Here is a 26,664-nt window from a genome sequence, read left to right as displayed (position 1 = left end):
CTCAAAATTAAATAAATCAAACAAATGTGGTGCGCTATCCCCTCATAAGTAAAACCATAAATTATGAGAACATAAAGTACCAGTCCAAACAGAATTATGATAATGAACATCCAATTCAGTATACTGTATATTTTGTTAACAACCAACAATAACACTGTGCTTGAATTGTGGTCCAACTCCCTGCTCACCTTGACCATTGACCTATAAGTTATAACAGGCCAAAAACACTTTATAAGAAAAATCTGTCTCCAAATTTCTGATCAATGACGTGTTCCTTCCACATATTATGCCTTTTTTAACTCCAGATCCGTGCAAAATAAAACAAAAACGTACTATAGTGCAACACCCTTTTGTATAACCAAAAATGTAAAATTAAATGTGCTACAATATCCACTCACATTAAACAAATTATATGTTACTCTGAATTAAGGCGAACAATAATATGGTGTTATAACACAGGATATAAGGCAGGCGCAGATAATATGGTAGCTGCTAGCACAAAAGGCAAGGTAACAAACCCACAGTAATCAATTCAAATGTAAGTGCAGCGCTAAAGCATAAGTGACAAATGCAATCGTAGAGTGCATAGGTGGTGGATTCCCACGTTGGATCATGAGCACTCTCGAGTGTAGCAATCTTGCGCTCAGAGATGGACGCAGTGCCACCATTTTGTCAGGCACATCCATTTTGATAAGAGCATACATTTCTCCCTCAATCTTTTATTCTCCTTCCCCTTCCCTTCCTGAGAGGCACAGTGACAGATGTGTGTGTGTGTTAAAAAAGTCACTGGCAGGTAGAGCAGCAGGGGGCCCAGAGCTACAAAGCCCGCCCATAGAGACAGAGCCTCTCAGAGACAGGCTGTCCAAGAGCCTGTGTAAACTCGCACCTCCAAACAGAGATAAGGTAGTTTTTCCCTGGACTTGAAAGAGATTGTAACCTCATAAAACCTAGCGGCTAGGTGACAGAATTAACTGAACATTCCTCAAGTCAGTTGTCCCCTATGTTTCATATCATGGATTATGAAGCTGTTGGTTTTAATGCAGAGTCCACCCGACGATCCCTCCCTCAACAGGGTATTGGCCAGTTACTCAGAGCCACCCCCCCTGCTGGGGGACTTTAAAACGCAGACTAGCAGGCCTAGAAAGTTAAGTTGAAGACATCCCCTATCTTTCCATCATAACATAGGGAGATCAAAGACCCTTTCGCTCTGCAACTTGGATCTGCTTACATCAAAGGCTTAAATTGCAAGTAACTTAACCCTTTAACTTCTCCCTGTTATCTCTTTGCTGTGCCTGACGCCGCGATCGTGACGTATTGGTGGTCGCGGTCATGAGATTGTTGCATGTTGGTGGCAGCGATCATGCGATGCCACCAATATGTCACGATTGCATGATCGCCGCCACCAACATGCGACAATCTCACGACCGCGACCACCAATATGTCACAATCGCGGTGTCAGACCCCAGACCTTCTCACCAAACTCGTGACCGAAGGTTAACCGAACATTTGTCCTTTAAAGTAGAACTATAGGATCCAGACCGCGATGTGACGTGCATAACAATGCCACACTCAGCTGCGCCCTGCACAACGATTGTCCAGCTAATGGAACGCAATCGATGCACCGGCAGCCTGAATGCGCTTGTTACTGGGTGGCACCACATTTGTTTCATTTAGTACATACACTTACCTACTTCTTCCTCACTCCTGCAGGCTTCCTCTTGTTTGTGATGCAGGTTCCTTGAAACCACCTTTACTGCGCTGCCCCAGAAAGTCACAGTTTTCTGAAATCACCATGCACAATGCAGGGCCAGTAGTCCTGAACTGTACAGGAGAATGGCAAGAGTCCACTTAAATCTAAGAATGTTGGACAGCAGAGAAGGTGCTTATTCCTGCCCTAAGCCCCCCATCCCCAGCCAAAAAAGCATTTATTTGCAGTAGCTTTAAAATCTACACTAAACATAAATAAAATACCTGTTTGTCGGCCCTGAGCAGAAAATTTATTTTTCAAATGCCTGTTTATTGTTCTTTCAAGTTTTTTTTCCTGACGACTTTTCTGAAAAAAAACTTTTTTTTCAGTTGACATACTCCTAACTGAGAATATGTTTTGAAACCCTACATTTTAAAGATTGCCAAGACTGGCACATATGCAGTATGATTGATACTAATTGTAACTTTTGTGGGAACAAGTAATTACTGTGGACGGTTATAGTACTAAACCCCTTTATGACATACACCTACAGCATTAAAGGTTATGAGACATACAAGATGAATGATTGAACTGTCTTAAAACTTATGTTTCTGCTTTCCTACAGACATGGCTAAAGACCAATTTTTTTTTCTCCAGTATTTAAGTGGATTGAAGATTAAATTTAAAGGTTAACCGAACATTTGTCCTTTAAAGTAGAACTATAGGAAAAACTTTTTTCTTTTTTCATTTTGGATAACGTAAGGGAGGTTTATAACCCCTGTCAGATTTTGTTTTTTTTTTTTTGCCATCTGTCTCTCATTGCAGAGATTTTCCTTCACTTCCTGCCCCATAGCCAAATGGGAAGTGAGAGGAAATTCCTGCGAATTAAGGAAATTTCTTGGGGACCCCCAGGTGTCCTCAGTGGAAGATTTCCCCTCTCTTACTTTTTTGGGACAACCCAAAATTTGGAATTTTCTTTTACTTTCAATGATAATGGTAAACAGGACATACAGTGAGGGTGAATCCCCCTAACGTAGGCACAAATGACAATAATAACCTTCCAGGTGTTCTAATCCTTCTCTACTCTATAACTAAAGGCAAAACTTTTTTTTTTAATAGTTTTGGATATTTTAAGTTATCTTTTAGGTACCCCACCCTCCTGAGTGCCATCTGCTGTACTATGTATAAGATAGATCTTTTCCTACTGAAATCAACACTACTTTCTCACATATTGACAGGCCATTTTGTTGAGCAAATTTCTCATTTACAGTACACTTAAATGTCAGACCATGGTCCAACTAAATGTCCTATTTATGTAAACTGTTCCGAGAACATGGCTCAGTGGCATTTTATGCCTGGATAATCCTTCAGTAATGCATCAATGTAAAAAAAAGGGATCTTAAACTACAGGCATAATAATTTAGATTCAGCCTTACTAAACATAATCTCTAAAACCTGTAAGGTACATATGAAAAAAAAAATGAATATGCAGAGGTTGGCTCCAGGGAAAACCACATGTCAAAACCAGTAGACTCAGAGATGTAGGCAGCTGAATGCTTATATCAGGCTCCACCTTTGTAGGAAACTTCAGACTAACTTTCACCCTTTCCTGACTTCCAAGATTGTCTGTTCATTAGTGATTTTCATCACTTTAAACTAGAAATAGGAAACCGCAGGAGGCGTGGGTGGGATCCTTTGTTTTTTGTGGGCAAAAATTGAGACTTACAAATAACTTTAGTTGTCTACTGTATATATCTGAATCTGCTGACTGTTTTTCTCTGATTGTGACTTAGCTTATTTTAATATCATACACTCAGTTTATGTTTCCCAGGTTTGGGACGGGTTTTCTTTTAGGTCTCTTTTGGATGGGCGGTCAGGGGGTGGTATAAACAGGTGGCTGAGCCGCTTGTCAAATTTGTACATTGAGTTCAATTGAGGTGCACTTCAACAGTGCGGTAGTGTGGCAATATAGGATTAAATCAGGCAGTGAGCTTGTGATATAACGCCTCCTCACCACCTTTCAAATGCCTTCTGAAAAGCTGAATGTTCGCTCTTTAGAGGATACCACACTCCACCACAAGTGTGAAAGAGCCCTAACAGCACCTTTCTTGGTACCTTTTATGAACACTGTACATATGGTAAACAATAATGGTAGGCAAAATGTACACTGTGTATATACTGTGTATTCCCTTTTTTACTTTTTTCAATTTTGTTATGTTGCAGCCTGAAACTGAAATATCACATACGTATTCAGACCCCTTGCAACATTTTTCTTGATAATTGCTGAGATGTTTCTACACCTTGATTGGAGTCCACTTTTGGTAAATTACATTGATTGATTGGACATGATTTGTAAAGGCACACACCTCTCTAATAAAGGCCTCACAGCTAACAATGCATACTGTATCAGAAAAAAAATGAGGTCAAAGGAATTGACTGCAGGGCTCAGGGACAGGATTATTGCAAGGCACATATCTGGGGAAGGCTGCAAAGAGTTTGTGGAGAGCTGCAGTGATAGTTGTCCTTCTGGAACTTTGCCCCATCTCCACACAAGATCTCTGGAGCACAGCTAGAGTGACCATCAGGTTCTTGGTCACCTCTATAAGGCCCTTCTTCCCCGATTGCTCAGTTTGGCCAGGTGACCAGGTCTTGAAAGAGACCTGGTTGTGCCAAATGTTTTCCACTTGATAATTGTGCCATATAGCAAAAAATGGCCTAGCCAGGAATGGGGTAAATCTTCTGGAGCTCAAGTGGTTAATAAATTCACAGACATTTCTACAATTCTGTTTTCGCTTTGTCATTATGGAGCACTGAGTGTTGATTAATGAGAAAAAAAATTAATTTGTACTAATCCAGGATCAGGTTCAACATTACAAAATTGAAACAAGTGAAGGGGGTCTGAATACTTTCTGAATGCACTGTATATACTGATTGTGTATGTTATAGCAACTTGATTGCCCTGACTTATGCCAGCTATATGGAAAATATGAATTAACCCTGGTAAATTGCACACAATGCAGATTTTGATTTGACAACAATAATAACCTTCTGTCAGGAATGGACTCGCCAATAGTGGTGGGACTCACCTGCCTTGTGGGCTGCAGTACCAGGACTGGCCAGCTGGTGCTCTCAGCAACCAGAGGCTCACTCCTGCAGTCAGCCAAAACACCTGAGGCTGATTACGGGAGGTGCATATAAGGAATGGCCAGACTTGCAATCAGGGCCTTGGTGTATGTTTTCCCAAGAGCCCCTGTACCTGCATCCTGTCGGCTTCCTGTCTGATCCTGCTTTATCCCTGACTCTGATTGAACGCCGCCTGTCCTGACCTCTGCTATTCCTGACCACTCTCCAGTCTGCTCCTTTGGTACCTTGCCCACCCGTATGCTACCTACCCGGCCTGCCCGACTACGCTTAGTATTGTTCTTTTGTTATCTGTTGGGGGTTTTGGTTTGGTTCGTTTGCACTGTGTTTGTTTAGTCTTGCACTGCATTTATGTATTGTTAGTCTTAAATAAATTATATTGTTGATACTATATCTGAAGCCTGTGTTTTCCTGTGTCAGTCCACACACCTCTGGTCATACCCGTATCCCTGACACCTTCTGGTATGACCAGAACTCTTCCTCCTTTCTACTTGTTCTCTCCCTGACTAGCCCTATAGTTTCCCAAATTAAAAGATAACTTAAAGGATAATTTCACCTTATTCAGGATGTAACATGTTGCATAAAAAAGACCCCCAGTTCCTCCCCTACTCCCCAGTTTTGACAGCTAGCAAGGGATCTTCTCCCTCCTGCTAGCTGTCACAATTTTTGAAAAAACAGTATTCTGTGAATGGAAAACTATAAGTCCCAACACCTTTTGCGGCTGTCGGCTTGTAGTTCTCACTGAACTATGATGGTACTGTTGAGCACTGTGGTTATTCATTGATTTTTTTTTTTTTTCTGTCGGAGTGTATCTGCTTACCTGTAGGAAGTACGAGCACATAGATACACTGACAGGTCTGCCGGAGTCCTGCATGGCAGCAATCTGCCATTGCAAAACCATTTCACAGAGCATGTAAGCACCAAAAATAAGGTAAAACAATGTGCATTATTTTTGGTTGCACGAGCCTGTAAAGCCTGGCACCCGCGATCAGCAGGTCCCCCACTTTGACAGCTAGCTCCACCCCTGTCCCACTGTTTTTGCGTACAAAGGCAAACACACACATCTGTCCCAAGTGCATATGTAAACGGTGATCGCACCACACATGTGAGCTTTTGCCGCGAATGTCAGAGTGAGAGAAATAATAAAGGCTTTTAAAGCATCGCCTACAGAGATTTTTAAATACCGTAGTTTGGCTCAATTCTAGGAGTGTGCACTCTTTTAAAGCGTGACATATTGGGTATCTGTTTACTCGGTGTAACACCATCTTTTATATTTTAGCAGGAAATTTGTATTGTATTGTGTTTGTGTCCATTAAGAATCATTAAAGTGTATATTTAAAAAAATATGGTTTGAAAAACCGTTGTGCAAATACCGTGTGACATAAAAATTTGCAAAACCCACCTTTTTATTCTCTAGGGCTTCTGCTTAAAAATATATATAATGTTTTGGGATTCTAAGTCATTTTCTAGCAAAAATACAGATTGAATGTCAACCCATATATGCAGATTGGATGCGGTTTGAACTGATTCCAATCCACATGACATGTGAAATACCATTGTATTCTATGGTGCCTGTTCACATATGTCCGGTGCGTGGCCAGTGCGGATTCAGCGCCGTTTTAAAAAGAGTCCTGTCCGAGTTCTGAGTAGTGGATTCAGGTTCAGGTACGGATTACAGGCTATTTATTGACTTCTATGGGATCTTTTCCTAGACTGCATATGTGTGTGAACAAAATAAGATATATGTGGCCGTGCAGGGCACGAGAGTCTATTCATTTGAATGGACTCCCGTGACACACAGGGAAGAAGTCCCTGCACTTCTTCCGAAAACGCAGTTCGCACAGGAACCTTGGTTCCCAGTACGGTTGCGTTTTCCAGTACGGGCGGCGTGCCATTAGAAATAATGGCACCCGCCTGTGGGTCTGCATTTCTTTGTGCTGGTGGTGCAGCTGCACGGATTTTCATGCGGATCCGCAGCGGCACCTGTCACGATCGCGGCATCAGACCCCAGACCTTCTCACCAAACTCGTGACTGAAGGACTAGCCAATCTAAAACCGCGATGTGATGTGCGTAACAATGCCACACCCAGCTGCACCCTGCACAACGATTTTCCAGGTAACGGACCACAATCGATGTACCGGCAGCCTGGGCGATTGTTACTGCGTCGGGTTAATTACGCAATTAACACTTCAGACTGCCACCACCTCCCATTTGTACAGAGAAAGAGGAAACTCGGCATTATCAGCTATTACACTATAATGATTGAAATAGTCGTCTGTATAAAACGGTCCGCAGGCCGGTTATACAGAGGTTTAAACAAGCGGTAGCGTTCTCTTTAGAGGCAGGGATTCGTAAATTGCAATACAGAGCTATAGAAAAAGTTCAACACTTTCAGAAAGAAAGATTTATTACTAAAAGGTCAAATGAACGCAATAAAATATTTACAGAAAAAATATGTAACTTATAAATATATATATATATATCAAAATATACAAAGAACCATAGCACAGCAAGGAGATATCAGAGAGAGGTGAAAGGGTTAAAGTACTTGCCAAAGTCCTGGGTTAGCAGATCCAAGTTTTAGAGCAGAAGGGTGCTTTGATCTCCCTATGTTACGATGGAAAAAATGGGAGAATTCTTCAACTTCTAATCTTAGGCCTTACAGCCCAATTTGTAGTTCCCAGCAGGGGGTGTTGCTGAAGTCAAAGGACCAATACCCCGTTTGGGAGGGAAGGTCTGGGCGTAGGCCTAAACTAGAGCCAAAATCTTTCATAACTCATATTTTGGCCCATAACTTCCCATCTGCACAAGTGACATTCCACCCACGGGTAGATTATTATGCAGACAAGTCTGAGGATTGATTAGATATGAATTATGTAATTCTATACTGAATGGTTCGTGAGATCTATTTTTCTGCTTTCCTGTGTATGCTAGACGAGTTACCCATCAAACTGTTCGGCTCCTCCTAGCCAATCTAACGGTATGTCTGATTTTTATGTACGTTTCGCATATTCCAAGATATGAGACATAGGGGAAAAATGGATTTTAAGGAGTGTTATCTGATTCTGTCACCTACGCTGCATTAGGTTCATTAGGTCAGAATCTCTTTCAACTCCTGAGAAAGAAAGAAAGCTTTTCTTATCTCTTCCAAGGTGGGAAATGGCACAGGTTCTTGGGACAGTGAGGCACCTCGTGGCTCCCTGCTGGGATCTGGCCTGTGACACTTTTAACACACTCACATCTGTCACTGTGCCTCTCAGAGTGAGAGGAGGGGAAGAATGAGGGAATAACATGGCTACTCTTAACAAAATGGCAGACTGCGTGAGTCTCTGGTGCGCACATTTGCGACAGCACCACCTGCACAGATGTGAGCCAGGCCTTAGTAGTTAAAGCACACCTTATTCTGTAAACTAGAGACTGGGTTAAATATGTACCTGGGAAATCAATTTACCAATTGCTTGCTCAGTGTTATATTTTTTTTTTTTTTCAAGTAAATTCTTATGAAAAATTGGTTGCATTTAATACAATACAAACGTTGTTTGTATGACATAACTTTCAACTAAAAAGTTTTTTTTCTTCATCATTTAAGGATAAGCAAGGTATGTTGCTCGTAATCAAAAGGAAGGTTCTTTCACATAAAATCCAGCATAGTTGCTTTTATCTTCAGCTGTTAGTACTTGCGTTTAACACCCCTACAGAGGAGTAGCATTGAATATTCTTTGGAAATGATCTGACATTTTAGACATTTGCCATTTGTATTATTTAAAGTGGATGATTTCAGATCTCTCTCGGCATGGCACCTCTAAATTGTCACAGCTAACAAGCTCACTTGAAATGTAACAGCCCTATTATGTTAATGCTGCAACTAAAAAAAAATCAACTGCTGTATTGGAAATGACAGATTGGCTGTTATGTCTCCTATCTCTGCTGCTGTAATTGTGTAGATTCTAGGACTTCACAGAAAGCATTGATTGTTTCATTCTATTTTAGATGGAATTCACTGACATCCACACTTTCACTTAATGGGAGCGTTCTACACTTGTATTTGAACACTTTCTAGAAATAAATGTACTGTTATGTGTATAAAACGTATATATTAAGAGGTGGGAGTTAAAAAAAAAAAAAAAAAAAAAAAAAAAAAAGTGTGTGTATTCTTAGATATCTTGCCGTACCAAATGTGAATTTCATTGTTTTATGAAGTCTGTGCATTTTTATAACACAGCAACTGAGCTTGTTATAGACTCGCACATTGTGCAGTCTGCATCAAACCTGTTCAGTTACAGCAGATTTAGACTCTAATTGGATGGCATTTATTTTTCTAAAGCATTGTGTATATGCACCTGACTTTTTTTTTTTTTTTTCTTATAAATTACTTTTTTTGTCCTTTTCCATCTTAGTGTTGATCTGCTCTAGCCTTTTTACAATCACTTCCTGGCTACATGCATACGCTCTGGAAATGGATACCGGCATTGCTCAGGGTGGGCTTCCTAATGGTGACACTGTCAGAACATGGTTGCACAATGACCATTAGCATGACCACTTGTCCATCAGAAATGTATGTGACAGCGTGACAACGTAGGAGAACAACTTGTGCAAAGTGTTTTTGCCTTACAATAGCAAATACCGGAACAAGAACCTTCATGCCATCATAAGGTTTTATTTTGGGGAAAGCTGCAGATTCAGAAATGTTGAAAATTACTTTTGAAGTTACATTAACAAGTAAAAGAATACACGAGATTTTAGTAGTTTTGGTTTATATCTATTATGGTAATTAGAGATGAGCGAATTATTCAAAAATTCGGTTCGGCTGATTCGCCGAATTCGCCGAATAAATTCGCTTCGAGCCGAATATATTCGCTGCGAATTTAACTTATAAAAAGGGTGTTTCTAGGCTTCAGAGAGCCTTTATATTAGTGCAGAACACTGTACCTTTAATTTAAATGCCCTTGGAGTCTGCTGGGGAAGAGAAATAATACTGTCAGTCAGTATGACATGCAGATGAGTGCCGTCGATCTTAGAATCACCGCACACTTCACTCATTTGGGCAGTCACGGGGCCAAAACCAGAGTGTGGAGCCACAGTGTGGCGGTGGAGGCAGCAGCAATGGGAGGCCATACAGCACCCTATGACAAAATGGAACCCACCAGCAGTGTGAGGAGACCTGAAAGTGGCACATGGCAGAGTGTGGCGATGGAGACAGCAGCAATGGGAGGCCGTACAGGGACCCATGACACACTCTGGACCTGGCAGCAGCATGAGGAGGCGGTACAGGGGCCCATGACAGATTACGGGCCTGGCAGCAGCATGAGGAGTCGGTACGGGGGCCCATGGCAGATTACGGGCCTGGCAGCAGCATGAGGAGGCGGTACAGGGGCCCATGGCAGAGTGGCGGAGCGTAAGCAGCTAAAATTGAAGGCCATACAGAGGCCTATGTTAAAAAGTCCCCCCAGCAGCAGCGTGGGGAGACGACTATCAAGAGTCCAATGGCAGAGTGGCGGAGCAGAAGCAGCTTCAATTGAAGGCCATACACAGGCCTAGGTTTAAAAGTCCCTCACAGTTAATTCCAATAACGAACTCTACTCCTCCGTGCAATCTACTTACGAGACCCTGGGCAGGTCTGGGTCCAATTTGTGGTAGAGACTGGTTTTGTTCAGCCATGCTTGAGCGAGTAATAACAGGTCTGTGCTGCCCTTTGGTGTCTGGCATAATGCGCACAACACTGAACGTCCCAGCGTTTGTCAACGATTTGCCATTAAGTGATGCAAACCCGCTGAACCACGTTCATGAGGAGCCGGTACAGGGGGCCATGAATCAGTATGGACCTGGCAGCAGCGTGAGCAGACGACAGAGGCACATGGCGCAGGGTGGCGGTGGAGGCAGCATTATTCTGAAGCCATACACAGGCCTAGGTTAAAAAGCGGAAGCCGTCAGCAGCGTGAGCAGACGACAGAGACACATGGCGCAGGGTGGCGGTGGATGCAGCAGTATTCGGAAGCCAAACACAGGCCTCGGTTAAAAAGCGGAAGCCGTCAGCAGCGTGAGCAGACGACAGAGGCACATGGCGCAGGGTGGCGGTGGAGGCAGCAGCAATGGAAGGCCATACAGCACCCTATCACAAAATGGAACCCACCAACAGTGTAAGGAGACCTGAAAGTGGCACATGGCAGAGTCTGGCGATGAAGTCAGCAGCAATGGGAGGCCGTACAGGGACCCATGACACACTCTGGACCTGGCAGCAGCAAGAGGAGGCGGTACAGGGGCCCATGGCAGAGTGGCGAAGCGTAAGCAGCTTAAATTGAAGGCCATACAGAGGCCTATGTTAAAAAGTCCCCCCAGCAGCAGTGTGGGGAGACGACTATCAAGAGTCCAATGGCTGAGTGGCGATCCGGGAAGTCAGCGTTGTGATTGCAGATGCAATGCAGAGATTCTATGAGGTGATGCCGTGGGTGCGAAGAAGATCATATACCGTCGTACTTCCATCCATAAGATGGAACAACCTGCGAACCGGGAGCTTTATTGCCCTGACCCGCTGAGCAGCTTCTGGGATACCCAAGAGTTTGGCTTCTGTGGGGAATATGGTTGAAAACTGAAACTTAAAGGCATGTTGACGGAAGGGCACCAGTGTCAGTGCTCCGGAGGGAATATAGCTTCAAAGCTGACACTTAAAGGTATATCGACGGTCAGAGACCACAGGAAGTGGAGCTTGCGTCTTAAATCGACTGAATGTGGCAGACGTGAAACATCTACAGGCCGTATATGAAACGGGTTGTTCCTCTTTCTGGAATAAGTGTTGGAAATGGCCACTCTTTTTGGTGTGGCATTTTGTCTATTTAATTCCGATAACGGACTCTACTCCTCCGTGCAATCTACTTACGAGACCCTGGGCAGGTCTGGGTCCAATTTGTGGTAGAGACTGGTTTTGTTCAGCCATGCTTGAGCGAGTAATAACAGGTCTGTGCTGCCCTTTGGTGTCTGGCTTAATGCGCACAACACTGAACGTCCCAGCATTTGTCAACGATTTGCCGTTAAGTGATGCAAACCCGCTGAACCACGTTCATGAGGAGCCAGTACAGGGGGCCATGAATCCGTATGGACCTGGCAGCAGTGTGAGGAGACCCGAAAGTGGCACATGGCGCAGGGTGGCGGTGGAGGCAGCAGTATTCGGAAGCCATACACAGGCCTAGGTTTAAAACTGGAACCCAGCAGCGTGAGCAGACGACAAAGACGCACATGGCAGAGGATGGATCTGTCAGCAGTATGAGAAGGCGGTACAGGGGCCCGTGGCACAGTGTGGTGATGGGGGCTACAGCAACTGGATGCCAGAAAGTGGCCGATAGGGCTATATACTGCATGGAATTATAAAGTTGTAAAGACAGCGGCCTATAAGGCTATACACACTATAACAATCATGACTTGATTGACCATTGGCCTATAAGGCTATACACAGCATGAATATCATGACTTATTCTGAGAGTGGTTTGGAAGGCTATATACAAAAAGTAATTCATGAGCTGTCCGGACAGTGGACAATAAGTACATATGATGAGATGGACAACACGTGTCAAATATTTTAAAAAATTGCTATTCCATCGGTCTGGAACTGGTCGACTATAAATAATTAAAAAGTTTAAATTCATGTGACAGTCGTCCAGCGGCGTATAAATAATTTAAAAACACCAATTCATGAGGGGCCCGACCAGCAGAGTATAAGTCATTAAAAAGGTTCAATTCATGTGACGGTCGTCCAGCGAAGTATAAATAATTTAAAAACCCCAATTCATGAGGGGCCCGACCTGCAGAGTATAAGTCATTAAAAATGTGCAAAACATGAGTCGGCCGACCAGCAGCCTCTCAATAAAATATATATACAAATGTACGGATCAGGTGGAGGTCTTCCATTTGTCCCTAATAACATGTTTGGGGCATGATTCATGGCGGATTTAGTCAGTTGTGTCAGGAACTGGTGGTTTGAAATCCAGACTAATCCACGCCTGATTCATTTTCACAAACGTGACTCTCTCCACACTTTGGGTGGACAGTCGTGTCCTCCGGAGTTACAATACCTCCTGCCGCACTAAACACGCGCTCCGATGCCACGCTACTGGCCGGGCATGACAGCCTTTCAAGGGCAAATTCAGCTAGTTGGGGCCAAAGGTCAAGTTTCGTTGCCCAGTAGTCAAGGGGATTGTCTACCTCAGTTGGCAGGGTGCTGTCCAAGTAGGCCCAAGCCTGTTGTTTGAGGTCCTGCTCCAGGTCCACCTGATGCTGCTGCTGCTGCGGCTGGTTAGTAGTTTACTCACTGCGCTGGTGAAGAAAGCTACTCATCATCGACTGCAGACTGAGGCAGCCGCTGCTGGTGGAGCTGCCACTGCTCCTACCACCCCACCCCTCCCCTGCTGCCATGGCAGCGGAACGTGAGCGCACAGGGCCCACAGTGTCTGAGGATGGACGTTGGCGCAGAAAGGCAGAGACCAACTGACTACATAGGTGGTTTTTATAGTACTTTATTTTGGCCTCCCTCTCAGCAGGTGTGAAAAAGGCCACCATTTTTGAACGATAGCGAGGGTCCAACAAGGTGGACAGCCAAAAGTCATCCCTCTGTCTGATGGTTATTATTCGGCTGTCGCTACGCAAGCAACCAAGCATGCTATGGGCCATTTGTGCCAAGGAATGCGAGGGACTCCCTGCCTCCATCTCCACAGCATACTGCCACGGTGCGTCTGGGTCCTCTGTCTCCTCCTCCTCCTCTACCAGATGCTCCTGCTCCTCCACTCCTGTCCGCTGAGTGGAAAAACCACCCATTTCACTCAATAATTCCTGAGCACCAATGTCCTCCTCTACCTCCTCCTCTTCTTCCTGTCCTGCCCCCACAGGGGTCATGTGGCATTGAGATCTGTGCGCCACGTCTACCGCACCCTGACCAGCCATTGTTAACAGCATTTGTTCCAGGACGTGCAACAGAGGAATGACGTCGTTCATCCCATAGTCCTGCCGACTCACGAATAGCGTGGCCTCCTCAAAGGGCCTGAGCAAGAGGCAGGTGTCACGCATGAGCTGCCAATGGCTGACATCGAAGTTACACAGGGGAGTACCTTTATCCGCTTGTAACATCAGGAAATTGGTGATGGCCTTTCGCTGTTCGTAAAGGCGGTCTAACATATGTAGGGTTGAATTCCACCTTGTTGCAACGTCGCAGATCAGGCGATGCTGTGGAATTCCGTTCTGCCGCTGCAGCTCAAGGAGGGTGTGCTTTGCGGTGTAGGAATGGCTGAAATGCATGCAAAGTTTACGTGACATTTTAAGGATGTCTTGCAGTGGGATGGTGGATTTTAGGAACCGCTTGACAACCAGATTGAACACGTGAGCCATGCATGGCGCATGGCACAACCTTCCTTGACGCAGAGCAGACACCATGTTCTTTCCGTTGTCGGTCAACATGGTTGCGATTTTCAGTTTGCGCGGAGACAGCCATCTGTCGATTTCTCTGTTCATTACACTGAGAAGTTCCTCCCCTGTGTGACTACGTTCGCCAAGGCATACCAGGTGCAGCACAGCGTGACACCGTTGCGCCCTGCACATGTGATATGCCGGTCGGGTAATGGGACTTGGCACGGGGGTGGCGGCTGAGGACACGGCGGAAGAAGAGGTGGTAGAGGCGGACATCTTTGCTGGACCAAGGATGTGCAAACGTGGAGGCAAAAGCGGCGTGACCTGTCCAAGTTGCTGGTGCGGCTGTGCCGGCACCACGTTCACCCAGTGGGCCGTAAATGACATGTGCTGTCCCTGACCGTAGTTACAGCTCCACACGTCGGCGCTGCCGTGCACTTTGGCAGAGACCGACATGCTCAAAGACTGGCCCACCATCTCTTCTACATGTGAATGCAGGGCTGGCACTGCCTTTTTGGCGAAGAAATGCCAGCTTGGCACTCTCCACCGCGGCTCAGCACAAGCCATCATTTCTCGGAAAGGTGCTGAGTCCACCACTTGGAAAGGGAGGGACTGCAGCACCAGCAACTTGGACAGGAGGACGTTCAGCTTCTGCACCCTCGGGTGCGTGCTCGCAAACTGTTGTCTCTTGGAAACGGATTCCAAGAAAGACTGCTGACGGAATCCGTGAAGAGGAGTAGCAGGAGAAGGAGCATCTGAACGAGCGGAAGATGCCAACGAGCGACAACTCCCCTCAGCAGAGGTGTTGGAGCCTTGACTGGCTGATAGAGGGCGATTGACGTCGGGTGACGGAGCAAGTAACGGAGCGGGTGATGGAGCGGGGGCTGGGGCAGGCAGAACCGCCATATCTTTATCACGGTTTTCCCAGGCCACCGAATGGCGACGCTGCATATGCTGACGCAACGCTGTAGTCCCAACATTGGCCCCCTGGCCACGCTTGACTTTCTGGCCACATAGTCGACATACGGCTACGTTTACTTCCTCGGGGGGTTGGCGAAAAATTGCCACACCGCCGAGTAGGAAACTTTGCCCCCGCTACTCCTCACTGGCTGACTGCTACTTCCTCCGTGCACACCGGCACCACTACTGGCCGTGGTGGTAGGCTGCAGTGGAGCTGGTGCTCTACTCCGTGGCCGTTTGGCTCCACTGACACTGCTGCGACCCTGCTGCCTCCTGGGCAACCCACCGACTGTTTTGCTCGCTGGCAAGCTGGCACCCTCTTCTCCTGATGATGCGGAAGCAATAGCCTGATGACGACGAGGCTGCCAAGTGCGATCAGCCTCATCATCATCAATTAGGGTCTCCGCGTCACTACTAGCCCCCTCGGCTGCGTGTGGGTCAGGAGACAGACCTGTCTCTAGACCGGCTACCGAGCCACTCTCCTCGCCAGTACTTCTTCGCCTGGCTGCTGAAGAGGCGGATGTCTCCCCCCGTTTCTGACCGCCCTCTGTTAGCTCTTCCTCACTGTACAGTGGGGCTGAGCCCACAGCATGCGATACTTCGCTTGGTGAGGGAACAGCAAAGGACAGGGGCAGGTCGAGGACACGTGATTTCAGTGGGCTTGCTCCCGGGCCATGCCAACTAACGGTTGTGTCTGACGTACCCACGGACCGTTGGCTGTAGGTGTCAGAGGTGACCTGGGAAGAGGAAGACGACCGAGTCAACCAATCGATGACGGCAGGGTTGTCGGTGGAGACACGACCGCTGGATGACACCGGGAGCACTGGCCTCTGGCTGCGACTAGTGCTGCCTTGACCCCTTCCTCTGCTGCCACGTCTGCTCGCTCCTGAAACATTGCCTCCTCTGCCACTCCTCTGCGTGTTGTCTGACATACTCTTTAATTCAATAAGCACCCCAAAAATAAAACCGGATTTAACTCTTTGAACGTACAATAGTGGTTGTGAAGCAGAAAGTCAGTTTATTTAGCACAATCGGTCAATTGCAGCTTGCCGTTGGCTGGAAACTGTACGTTTATGTCACTGGAATGCACTAATCACCCAAAAAATATTACCGCCAGCTGGCGTGTAAATGGATCTAACTCTTTGAACGTACAATAGTGGTTGTGAAGCAGAAAGTCAGTTTATTTAGCACAATCGGTCAATTGCAGCTTGCCGTTGGCTGGAAACTGTACGTTTATGTCACTGGAATGCACTAATCACCCAAAAAATATTACCGCCAGCCGGCGTGTATATGGATTTAACTCTTTGAACGTACAATAGTGGTTGTGAAGCAGAAAGTCAGTTTATTTAGCACAATCGGTCAATTGCAGCTTGCCGTTGGCTGGAAACTGTACGTTTATGTCACTGGAATGCACTAATCACCCAAAAAATATTACCGCCAGCCGGCGTGTATATGGATTTAACTCTTTGAACGTACAATAGTGGTTGTGAAGCAGAAAGTCAGTTTATTTAGCACAATCGGCAAACTGCAGCACCAACTGTGCACGACAGCCACCAAAAAAAAAAAGGGTGTATGTCACTTTAAATTTTCGATTCTTTGATAGCTGTGTCCCTGAGTAACGATTGTGTGTCCCTGAGTAACGATTGTGTGTCCCTGAGTAACGATTGTGTGTCCCTGAGTAACTATTCTGTGTCCCTGAGTAACAATTCTGTGTCCCTGAGTAACGATTCTGTGGCCCTAAAGTCTCTGTGGCCCTAACTCTGTCCCTTAATACACACAGGTCTGTCTCTCTTGAATGACTGGAGGCTAATGGAGAATTCTAAGATGGCCGCAATTTATAGCTCCACCATTACACAGTGCTGGCTGGCTGCTGATTGGCTAATGCGATCACATGTCATGAATGCATTATGGGTCAGCGCGCCTTGTCTGCGCGCCTTCCCAGAGATCCCCGCCCCATCTTCACATGTCGACGCCATTTTTGGGAAAATTCGATTCGTGCATGCGAAGTTTGCTAATCTTCGGATTCGTCGCGAATAGAATTTTTCCAAATCTTCGGAACGAATTCCACTTCGTCATGTTCGATTCGCTCATCTCTAATGGTAATACTGGTAGTGATCATGTGATGTCCTCTAGCTACCTCTTCTCAAGTGGACGCTAGGGGCCTTGCAGCAGTGCGATCTGTGACCCTCTGTGTCTGGAACACAGATTGTACTACCAGGCCGGACCTGGTACCATGTGATCTCTGTGACCAATGACAACAATTACATGTCATTTGTACACCATTTCTTTTATTCATAGCCATTCATTATGTACTATTGTGATCTGTGATTGGTCACAGTGATCACATGATACAGGGCCAATCACAGCAGATTTGTACCATGTAATAGCTGTGGCCAATCATAGCTGGATACAATGACCCATGAATGGATGTCATTCATAAAAATAACTGCAATAAACATAGCATTAAAAAGAATTCTGATCACATTCACAGAGCTATGATCGCACTGTACTGTTCTGGTCACTGTTTGTTTGTAAACAAAAAAGGAAAAAAATGTTATAAGAATAATTGAAATTAATTATTTTTTACGTTAGTGTCCCTGGTCACTGCCACAACAGTCTTATGGTGATGCTGTACTGCCCTGGTGACCGTACGTAAAAATAAATAAAAATTGTGAAAAATTATTTAATTTCCTAATTTTCCCAAAAATTATGACAAAAATTACTACAAAAAACTCACCATGACTCTTATTAAATACCTTGGGATGTGTACTTTACAAAAATGGTTATTTTTTGGGTAGTTGTACTGTCCTGCCACTTTAGGACCTTAAGAAATGAGAAGCCGTCAGTATATACAAATATACATACTGTACCATAGTTTGTAGAGATATCTTTCATGCAGAGTAAATAATATACACAGTTTTGGGTTATTTTCACCAAAATAATGGAGCAGAATACATTTTGGCCTCAGTTTATGAAGAAATAATGCTTATTTCTAAAACTTTATAACAAACTAAGAAAAACTTATTTTGTTATTTTGTTTTTTTAATTTTTTGTATTTCTATGGAAAAAATAAAAATAAAACATTGGTGAAAATATACCACTGAAAGACACCAAAGGCTCAAAAAAAGGATGATAAAAATGTCATTTGGGTACAGTGTTGCAGTAGTATGAGTAATTATCATTCAAAGTATGGCAGCTCTGAAATCTGAAAATTGGCCTAGGAAGGAAGGAGGTGAAAGTGTCCAGTATTGAAGTAGTTAATAAGGGGAAGGGATTGGATGCGACCTGCATCATACTGCAGTACTATGCAGTTTGATGACCACAAACGAGTTGCATTTGTGAGATGTATTTGGTTTGCCATTAACAATTAATTGTAATATGCCTTTACCACACTGCATTCCGGTGTGACCGGCCATTTTTTATAGGTGTTTAAAAAAATATACACACAAGATGACTTTATTATTGTGCAGGATTTATATAAGGCCACCAATGTGAATAGTACTTTATCTATAATCTTGTAAACATTTAAATAAAAAAAATGAATATAACATTTACCAAAACCCATTTTCTATTCCTTTTAACAAGTCAGGAATGTCAGTTCTTTTTTTTTTTTCTTCTTCTTCTTTCTTCACTTGTTCACTTTAAGGGATAAGTGTAGCTAAAAATAATATCTCTGCTATAGATTGAGACACAGGGACTCTCTGGCTTATTCTTCATGTTACGTACCTTGCTTTTGAGCCTGACGGCAGAGGAAGGCCTCTTGTAGAGCTCTGGCTCGAGGGCTACTGAAGGTAGAACAGCAACCACAAGAGCACGGTGGGGTATGAGTGCCTGGTCAGTCCTGTAGTCTGTGCAGGAATTGTTGGCACTTCACTGGCAGATGGGATGGCTGGACCGGCTGGCAGCGGAGCAGGCTGGTAGCAGGCAGACGTCACAGCGGAACAGGCTGGTGGCAGAGCAGACTGGTAGCAGGGTAGTGTAGCACACTGTATGCAGGGTCAGACAGATCGGGTCGCTAACAGATAAGCAGATCAGGCATAAACGACAGGCAGTAGATTGGTCAGGTCAAAAGCCAAGGTCAGTGATGGTGGGAGCAGATCAAGCAGTGACAGAAGGCAGAGGCGGAGTCCAAGAAGCAAGCCGGGGTCAATCACAGGTATCACTCACAGGAATAAGCACAGTAATACAGGAGGGGGAGCTGCAGATCAGACCGCACAGGCTAATAGTGCTGCTGGGTTTAAATAATCTGATTGGCGCCAACATTAGCAACGGGATGCCACGTGTGCACATGTGCGAACGCTAATGCGCACAACTATGCACAGCAGAACGGGCCCTCGCACATCTGTGCCATTGTGCAAGCCCAGAGGCTTTAGGTGCATTATGGCAAGCATTTTTTTACTGACATTGCTCCCTCCCTACGGGCAACCTCTGGATGTCCAGCTGGCTTCCCTTTTCTGGGTGGACACGGAAAAAAGCACAAATAAGTCCTTTAGCATGGACATTCTGTTCGGGCTCCCAGGAGTTTTCTTCAGGACCATACCCTTTCCACTTGATCAGGTACTGCAGCTGGTTCCTTCTTCTCCTGCAATCCACAATAGCTTTCACCTCATATTCTTCATCTCCATTTACAAGCACAGGTTCAGGAGGACCAGACCCCCCTATCAGGAAAGAGATCTCTCACCACAGGCTTTAGGAACAAAACATGAAATACTGGATGGATCTTAAATGATTCTGGTAAAGATAGTTCGTATGATACCTCGTTAAGTTGCCATTTCACTGGGAATGGCCCCAAAAATTTTGGTGCGAGTTTCCTAGAAGGACATGCGAACTTAAGGTTTGCCGTGGATAGCCACACTTGATCACCCACCTGAAGACTCAATTCCCCCCTTCTCTTCCTGTCACATGCCCTCTTATTATCAGCCCGTGCTTTAGCCAACACTTCTTGTAACAATTTATTGTTACGGTTGAGAAAGTCCACCATGCTCTGAATGGCAGGAACTGTTGGTTCTGAATAAAGTCTGCCAGAAAGGAAGGATGAAAGCTTAAGTTGGCAAAGAATAAGGATTGTCCTGTGGCTGAATGTCTGGCATTATTATAAGCAAATTCGGCCAATGGCAATAATGATACCCAGTTGTCCTGGACAAAGGATGTAAAACATCGAAGGTATTGTTCAAGTGTCTGATTAGTCCTTTCTGTTTGCCCGTTTGGGGGTGGTAAGCTGATGACAAGGACAATTCAATATTCAACACTTCACATAATGCCCTCCAAAAGTGAGAAGTGAATTGAACTTTTTGATCAGAGACCATGTTTGCAGGAACCCCATGCAGCCTCACAATTTCCTTAACAAACACCTGGGCCCTTTCCATGGCAGAAGGTGTATTCCTTAGAGGCAAAGAATGGGCTACTTTAGACAATCGGTCTACCACCACAAAAATTGCTGTACATCCTTCAGAAGGTGGAAGTTCTAATATGAAATCCATAGATATCATTTTCCATGGTCTTTCAGGAACTGGCAAGGGTTTGAGTAAACCCCAAGCTCTGCTTCTTGCAGTCTTACTCCGGGTACAGTTAGTACATGAGTTTACGCATTTCTTACAAAATTCCTCCAGAGTTGGCCACCAGAATGTACGTTGTATCAAATCGAGAGTCTTGTGGACATCAAAGTGGCTTGTCAGGGGGTTATCATGAAAAAGCCTCAGAACAGACACTCGGTTACTTTCTGGCAAAAAGATTTTGTCCTTCAACCTCAGCAAACCTTCTTTAAGAACCAGTGTAATAGCAGAAGGGTAGGGGATCCTCACAGAGGCTTGTTTAATCTGTGAAAGAATGTCAGTTTGAATAACAAAAAGTTACCTGCAGGCAGGATGGTGTCTGGTACAGGAGGTTCTCCTGGGTCATCATACATACGAGACAGAGCATCCAGTTTAGTATTCTTTGATCCAGATCGGTAAGTGATATGGAAAGCAAACCTCGAGAAGAACAGTGCCCTTTGAGCTTGTCATGGCTTCAGACGTTTAGCAGATCTTAATACTCGAAGTTCTTATGATCAGTATAGATCAATATAGGGTGTGCCGCTACTTCCAACAGGTACCTCCATTCTTAGAAGGCAGCTTTGATGGCAAGCAGTTCTCTATTTCCCACATCATAGTTTCTCTTTGCTGGAGAAAGTGGAAGGGCGGATGAAACGTTTAAGTTTTCATCAACATACTCTTTTAAAGCTTCCTGCTCCTGTTCTGAAAATGGGAATATTCGCTCCAAAAGGAATCTCTGCTCCCGGGAGCAGTTCAATTGGGCAATCATATGGCCGATGAGGGGATAGGGTATCAGCCCCCCATTTGCTGAAGACACCAAAATATTCATGATAAGGTTTAGGCACTATTTGACAGACTTCAAGATTAGAGTTCATACACAGTAGGGTCACAGCAGAATTGAGTAATTCTGGTAAGCAATGTTCTCAACAATAGGTGGATTGGAAATGGAATCCAATCAATTTGAGGGTTGTGGGCCTGAAGCCAAGGTAGGTAGAAGTGAGAGTGATATGTATAAGCTTTGGGGTGGAGGAGAGGGATAAAGAAATGAGATTTTGAAAACGGAGGATAGTAATATGCAAAGGAGGAGTAGCGGGGGACATATTAGCTGGAATGGGAATCAGACTTGTAGGAGATGTTTCCCAGGGTGTTTGCTTGCAGTTCATCCAGCGTACAGTAGAGTTCTTTGTTGTATCTTCCTGCTGCTTGAGTTATCTTGCTTTAGTTATACTGCTGTGTTCAACTGCTATTTTGCACTCCAGCAGAAAATGCACTCACGCAGGACAATGCCCCGTCTGCGACTGTACCGCCACCCCCGTTTGACCACATAAGCTGGTGTAAATTTTTAAGGAGATGATCAAATGAGCAATTCTCTGCCCCCATTAGGAACTGATAAGGATCACATGAATTTGGAGGGAGGTTGGTCAAAACCAGACCATCAACAGACCCAGGCCTAAATTATTAAAGGTGATTGATTCTCTATTCACAGAAAGACAAAAGGAGGAAGTGAGAATCAATCACCACAAACAGACAAAAAGATATAGGACTAATTATCCTGAGTTTTGCAAAAAGTCAGTGCATAGCAGAGACAGTTTAAGGTGGAGATCACACAGCAGCATTTACCCTATAGTGTATATTGTTATAGTGTCTGGTTCTGTTCCTGTCAACACTGGAGTTTTGGTATTGCCCAAAAAAATCCATAAAAAGTGCATGTACATAACCATAAAGCAATAACAAAATGATCCGATGTCCAGAAACCAATGGCACCTAATTCCAAATAAAGATATGCCAAATATAAACAAGAAAATTTGGCTTATTTTTAAATTGTACCATTTTAAACAGTGGATTATATGTTGACACCATTTAAAAATTCATTTTTCTTGTTAATATTTGGAAAATCATAAAGCAGTTTGACTCTTTAAGGTTATATATATTTATTTATTTCAGGTACTTATATTGCGCCATCAATTTACGCAGCGCTTTCACGTATATATTGTACATTCACATCAGTCCCTAACCCTCGAGGGGCGTACAATCGAAGGTCACTAACTCACATTCATACATACACATACTAGGGACAACTTAGACAGGAGCCAATCAACCTACCAGCATGTCTTGGGCGTGTGGGAGGAAACCGGAGTACCCGGAGGAAACTCACGCAGGCACAGGGAGAACATGCAAACTCCAGGCAGAAGGTGCCGTGGTTTGGATTCAAACCAGCGACCCTAGTACTGCCAGGCGGAAGTGCTAACCATTTAGCCACTGTGCTGCCCATATATATATATGATATTTATAACCCAATAAAATACTGGGGTTAATAGTAGATAAATTTAACACACAAAAGTATGCCATTTTTTACAACAGTGAGAGCTGCTCTTGAAATAAAAGGAAAAGTAGTGTTACTTGGAGTCTTTATTCTCAAGTAAACATCAATGTTTACAGAGCTTGATATCCCATGGGGCTTCAAGTCTCTAAAGAGTATGATCATTGTAATGCTTCATCCATGGGCAGACAAAGAAAGCCTGATTCCTGCTTGGTGATTACAATAATGTGTTATTTATGTCATTGTACACACATCACACAAAGTGTTCTCATTGTGTTTTTCTAAATATTCTTTGCTTACCTACACCATAAAGCTGAAAAATATAATTTCCATATGAAAGCTGCCACATGGGTACCAATTATACAGTCATATCCTATTATCTTAAAATTGTTCTCTGTGTGAACTGGGCTGGTGTTTTAACTGCTACTTGAAGCAAACATTTCCTTTGGTAAACTAGCACAAAGTAGAAGCTGAAATACAATTCAAGTAGTTTTACAGAAAAATGTGTTCAGTGCTGCACCTTGGAACCTCTGGATGCAACACTAAACATTCACTTGAATAAATTTTAAATTTATTTCTGCACTTTTCCTGATTTTACTGAAGCTTATTGTATATGGAGTGTTTTGGTTTGAAATGTAGATTTAAATTTTAATATTGCATTAATGGATATGTTGGATAGTTATCTGTGATGAAATCATTAACATAATTTCAGCGGGGTATAGGGTGTGAGTGTTGTGGGTAGGTGAGATGTAGCTGGGTTGGCCTGGATGACTTTCTGAGTGGGATAGTGCCGAAGCTGAGTGATGAGCCCCATTGTGAGGAAGCCAGAGGGAGTGCATGTGGCTGTTTAAACACTTGAGCTCCGGAAGGTTTTACCCCCTTTATGACCAGGGCATTTTTTTTGCTGTTCAGCACTGTGCTACTTTGTCTGGTAATTGTGCACTCATGCAACACTGTACACAATATCTTTTTTTAACACAAATAGAGCTTTCTTGTGGTGATATTTGATCACCAATAGGTTGTTTAATTTTTTTATTATATAAATGAAAAAAGACCAGCATTTTTTGGGAAAAAAACTATATTTTCTCATTTCGGTTATAAAACATATCCAATAGGAAAAATTAAAAAATCTAACTTCTTCATAAATTTAGGCCAAAATGTATTCTGCTACATGTCTGCACAGTGGCTAAATGGTTAGCATTTCCGCCTGGCAGTACTAGGGTCGCTGGTTCAAATCCCAGCCACGGCACCACCTGCCTGGAGTTTGCATGTTCTCCCTGTGTCTGCGTGGGTTTCCTCCGGGTAATCCGGTTTACTCCCACACTCCAAAGACATGCTGGTAGGTTAATTGGATCCTGTCTAAATTGCCCTAATATATATATGTATGTATGAATGTGAGTTAGGGACCTTTAGATTGTACACCTCTTGAGGGTTGGGGACTGATGTGAATGTACAATATATATGTGTAAAGCGCTGCGTAAATTGACAGTGCTATATAAGTACCTGAAATAAATAAATGTCTGTGGTAAAAAAAAAAAATCCCAACAAGTGTGTATATTAATTGGTTTGAGTGAATATTATAGCATGTACAAACTATGGTATACAGTATATACTGAAATTTACACAGCTATGACACTATACTAGTAATGGCGATTATCAGTGACTTACAGTGGGACAGTGATAGTGTGGCAGGCAATCTAGTGCTAACAGATCCTCACTGGACAGGTACACTAACTAACTGACACTGACATCAATAGTGACACTAATACAGTGATCAGATATACTGTCACTGCACTAATGACACTGGCTAGGAAAGGGTTAACATCAAGGGGCAATCAAAGGGGTTAACTATGGCCCTAACAAGTGTAATATGTACTGCCTTTACTAAGAGATCTGGCTGCAAAGCAGGGAGAAGAAATAGCCAGATCGCTTCTCTGTGAGTCCTGTGTGTTTGTAAACACAAAACTATCAGCAGATCTCAGCCACAAATATTGACAAAATCACACCGTGTCCAACCTCTGTGTGGGTCAGCAGGGGATGCGCATGCCCCAAACCAGACACCTGCTGACAAAATCATGCTGTGTCCAACCTCCCTGTGGGTCAGCAGGGGATGTCAATGCCCCAATCCTGACACCTGCTGACGAATCACGCTGTGTCCAACCTCCGAGTGGGTCAGCAGGGGATGTCAATGCCCCAATCCTGACACCTGCTGACAAAATCACGCCGTGTCCAACCTCTGTGTGGGTCAGCAGGGGATGTGCATGCCCCAAACCTGACACCTGCTGACAAAATCACGCCGTGTGCAACCTCCGTGTGGGTCAGCAGGGGATGTCAATGCCCCAATTCTGACACCTGCTGACAAAATCACGCCGTGTCCAACCTCTGTGTGGGTCAGCAGGCGATGCGCATGCCCCAAACCAGACACCTGCTGACAAAATCACGCTGTGTCCAACCTCCGAGTGGGTCAGCAGGGGATGTCAGTGCCCCAATCCTGACACCTGCTGACAAAATCACGCTGTGTCCAACCTCCGTGTGGGTCAGCAGGGGATGCACATGCCCCAATCCTGACACCTGCTGACAAAATCACGCTGTGTCCAACCTCCATGTGGGTCAGCAGGGGATGCACATGCCCCAAACCTGACACCTGCTGACAAAATCACGCCCTGTCCAACCTCCGAGTGGGTCAGCAGGGGATGTCAATGCCCCAAATCTTGGAAGCAGGCTGGCAACGTTTCTTTATGTTGCTGAGTCTGCAGCTGCCTCCCAGTCATGGTAAATCTACTGTGACCAGATGACAAGTGGTTACTGTGACATTCTTGGTGCATGCTGGAATTTGTAGTAGCTATGCTCATCTACTGCAGCCTTTTCAGCTTACAAGCTGCAAAATCCAACTGCTTCCACAAGGCTGGATGTTGAAATTTAGTTGTGTGCTGTGTTTTCAGCTTTTAAAGGAATCGCAGAGTTACTTGTTGCTGCATTCACTGTTCTGCTAAGGCTTTGTTTTTATTCTAGAAATGACTTAAACTGATCAATTTATTATTTGCCAGCAAAAGAAAAAAGCTGAATGCTTCTTAATTCTGCTAACTGCTGCTAAAGGCTGATAATTGCAGTTTTGTGCCAGCATTTAGAAGCGTTGGCGTTTTATTAGGGGAAAAAACGCTCAAAAAAAGCTGTTGGGAGCCTTTTTAGTAGCGTTTAGAAGCATTCAGCATGTTTTTTCTGCTGGGAAAACGCTCCCAAAAAACAAATTTTCCCTGCTCTTAAATGCTGAAGCTTAAACGCTTCTAGCACAAAATAGTGTACATGGACACATAGGATAACAATATTAGCTTCTAGGAGCTTAAAAAAAATGTTAGTGTGCATGGAGCCAAAAGCTGGCACAAAACCGCTAGCATTTTGTCATCCAGTATTTCTCTGGCATTTTATTTTAGCTTATAGTGTGCATGGAGCAGTGTTGTTACATGGCTACTATCCTGGTTTGGACTACAGACACCCCCCTCCACCACCACCTTCATGACAAAATGGAAAGCGTTTTGCAGCTCCAGGGAGAGAGATGGCATTTCTGGAGTCAATAGGTATTTTCTTTATCCGTAGAAAATGTACTTAGTCTGAAAAGAGAATACATAATGCAGTTACC

At 44.3% G+C, this 26,664-nt stretch overlaps 1 protein-coding gene across 1 annotated transcript in view; it reads left to right on the top strand.

Annotated features, from left to right (window-relative positions):
• The window catches only part of SREK1IP1 (SREK1 interacting protein 1), a 108,542-nt gene that overhangs the window by 43,743 nt on the left and 38,135 nt on the right, over positions 1-26,664 (top strand). The window lies entirely within an intron of this gene.

Source organism: Staurois parvus, unplaced genomic scaffold, assembly GCF_062004578.1.
Source record: "Staurois parvus isolate SC_StPar_1 unplaced genomic scaffold, SC_StPar_1.0 ptg000714l, whole genome shotgun sequence".
Classification (NCBI taxonomy): Eukaryota; Metazoa; Chordata; class Amphibia; order Anura; family Ranidae; genus Staurois; species Staurois parvus.
This window is presented reverse-complemented; position numbering and strand designations above follow the sequence as displayed.